A 3579-nucleotide genomic window follows, 5' to 3' on the forward strand; every position below is an offset into this window, starting at 1 on the left:
CACTGGGGGAGAACTTCTGGGGGAATCTAGGATGGAAAAAGGAGGGCGGGAGGGGGATGGGTGGGTCTTCGAGCACACGCTGTATGTACTGGGGGAATGGTGGACGTGGGGTGGGGGGTGTTTTGGGGAGGGGGGGCTGCCCTCTTCCCCCTCGCCCTTCACTATTTTTTCTTATAAACACTGACACCAATGAGTAGAGTGAGTATTACCTCATGGAACGTGAGAGGCCTGGGAGACCCAAATAAGAGAGCGGCGGTTATGCTAGAAACAGAGGGAAGGGGACCTGGTCTGCTTTTTCTACAGGAGACGCATCTAACCCCAAATACAGCTTGGCAATTAAACAATCGGAAGTTTCAGGCATACTACCATTCCTTCCACTCCTCCTACTCTAGGGGAGTGAGTGTCTTAGTAAGGAGGGGTACGGATTTTCTATGTAAGGAGTCCTTAATCGACGAGGAGGGTAGGTTTGTCTTTCTGTACTGTCTGATTGATGGGCAACATTATATTTTAGCTAATATTTACATACCTCCTCCTTTCAAGCTGGAGGTTATGCATAAATTACTTGCGTTCAGCCTGGATAAACTAGGTATCCCGTGGGTAATACTAGGGGACTTTAATGAAACACTGGATCACGGTGGATAGATTCCCTTGCCCGGATGGGAATAAAATAGGTCGATTGCAGGGGTTCTTATTAGAAATAGGACTGAGTGATCTTTGGCGAATACGACACCCCCAGGAGAGGCAGTACTCCTGCCTCTCTAACACTCATCATACCCTATCAAGGATAGATATGGTCCTTGGGAATAAGGAGGCATCGGGGTTAGTACAGGATATAGAGTACGCCGTAAGGGGGATTTCAGATCATTCTCCCTTGTCTATTACTATGAGTGCGGGAGATAGACTGGGCCCTGGGGAGTGGAGGGTAAATCCAGGTTGGCTGGAACTCATTGGAAGATCTAGTCATATAATGGACAGGATGGGGGAATTCCTCCAAAACAATAGGGGCTCAGCGACACCTGGAATAGTTTGGGACTCCTTAAAGGCCTATATTAGAGGTATATTAATACAGCAAATTGCGACAATTAAGAGGCAAACTCGAGATCAGGAGAGCTTAATAAGAAATGATGTTATCCAGGCGGAGCGAGCGTACATAGAGGATCCATCGCTAGACAGGCAGAAGGCATGGCAGGAAAGCCAACAGGTATATAAAATGGCACTCTTGAAGAAGGCGGAGAATAGGCGTATATTTCAACGCCAACATTATTTTGGCGAGGGGGAGAGGGTGGGTCGTGCCCTCTCCCTTTTAGTTCAAACTAATAGCTCTTCGACAACGATACAAACGATTAAAACGCCGAATGGCGACCTTGTCTCCAATCCCTCTGTGATCATGAAGGTACTCAGCGACTATTATAAAAACTTATACAAATCCACTATACAGGGCTATCCTGTTGATTTTTTACACCAAACAGCAATTCCAACTCTATCAGAACATGATAAAATGAGTCTTGAACTACCACTCACGCTAGAAGAATTAAAAAACGCAGTGGCGGAAATGCCCAATCATAAATCCCCAGGCCCTGACGGGCTCCCAATAGAAATCTATAAACGCTATGGCGAAGTGCTGTTGCCGGAACTCCTGGCAACGCTAAACCAGGCATTGGAGATGGGTGAACTTCCCACTTCCATGCTGGAGGCAAACATCACTTTAATACTTAAGGAGGGGAAGGATCATCAAGAAGTTTCGTCATATCGGCCAATATCTTTGCTATGTTCCGATGTAAAAATACTAGCCAAGGCCCTAGCGACTCGCCTAAACAACTGTATCCATAAATTGATACACCCAGACCAGTCTGGATTTATGCCGGGCAGGTCAACCAGCACCAATATAAGGAGAGTTTTTCTTAATATACAGATACCTAGGGACAACGATGGACCTGGAGCTATATTAGCTCTAGACGCCACTAAGGCCTTTGATAGCTTGGAATGGGGCTACCTATGGGGAGTGCTGGAGCGCTTTGGTTTTGGCCCTCTATTTATCCAATGGGTAAAGTTGCTGTATAATAGACCTAGGGCAAAAATTAAAATGGGAACTGTATTTTCTGAAGCATTCCAGCTTGAAAGGGGGACGAGACAAGGATGTCCGTTGTCCCCCCTCCTGTTTGTATTGGCTATGGAACCCCTGGCTGTCCTGACGAGATCGCGTCCGGACATCCAGGGATTCCGACGTGGATGGGGGGAAGATAAAATCGCTTTGTTTGCGGACGATGTTTTGTTCTTTATCGGGGATATGAATTCTACCTTGAACAATGTGGTACAGATGATGGGGGAGTTTGGGCAACAGTCGGGTCTGGTAATCAACTGGAATAAATCAGCACTCCTGCCGTTGACCAGACCTGGGGACTCATCCCCACCTACAATTATGTGTCTAGAGGTGGTGTCTAAGCTGAAGTACCTGGGTGTCTGGATTACTGGAGAAGTAAATCAGTATGTCAAGGAGAATTTGGTACCACTGTTGATAAAACTGAAACAGAAGGCTAACAACTGGTGTTGTCTCCCTCTCTCCATGGCGGGGCGCTGCAACTTAATTAAAATGATCTGGCAGCCACAAATTTTATATATCTTGCACAACTCTCCAATTTGGATCAACCAAGAGTGGTTCAAGAAACTGGAATCGCTATTTCGTGATCTAGCTTGGAAGAAAGGGCAAGCTCGGATTAGGCTACAGACGCTGCAGCTCCCGGTCAAGAGAGGAGGAATGGCGATACCACATCTGAGATCATATTTCTTGTCAGCTCAACTCCAGCATTTAGCTGGGGCTGGGCTTCAAAGTGGAGAGTAGGGATGAGCTTCGTGTTCGAGTCGAACGCATGTTCGACTCGAACATCGGTCGTTCGTGCGTTCGCCGAATTCCGAACGTTTGGGCCGTTCGCGGCAAAATTCGTGTGGCCCACAATGCACTGCGATGGCGCAATGCATTGCTGTCTCACGATTGGCCAAGCATGCACTGTGACCCCGCATGCTTGGCCAATCGCAGCGCCAGCAGCGAGGAGAGCAATGGTTGGCCACAGGCATCCTGCCTGTGGCCAATCATAGCTCAGCCTGTGTAGTGCACGCCCCACACTATATAAAGCCGCCTTTCAGGCGGCCTCGTGTAGTGTTTGTTAGCATCTGAAGCAGTGGGTGTTCTGTGTACCTTCAACACAGTTACACACCAATCGTTTTTGGCTGATTTACTATTTTGCTCTTGTGTAGTGGTTACTGTCTGTGCCCTGACCGCAGTATACACCACTATATTCACCTCACCTATATAGCTAGTGATCTAGCTTTAATAATAGAGCTTGCAGTCAGTAGTGTTAGTGCGTGCTGTCTGCGTGCTCTGTACCCAGTACATACCACTATATACACCTACATAGCTGTTCTCTATTTGAGCCCGATTGTCATCTGCTGGAGTTATTGGAAGTTGTGCTGTGCTTCCAGCACAGCACAGTATACATCTGTATATACCCCTTTAACTCTGCTGTTTTCTGGTTATTGTCTGCGTGCCCTGACCGCAGTATACACCGTGATATTCACCTCACC

Source organism: Lithobates pipiens, unplaced genomic scaffold (genome assembly GCF_037356315.1).
Source record: "Lithobates pipiens isolate NorthernLeopardFrog02 unplaced genomic scaffold, aLitPip1_a1.2 Scaffold_8, whole genome shotgun sequence".
Taxonomy (NCBI): domain Eukaryota; kingdom Metazoa; phylum Chordata; class Amphibia; order Anura; family Ranidae; genus Lithobates; species Lithobates pipiens.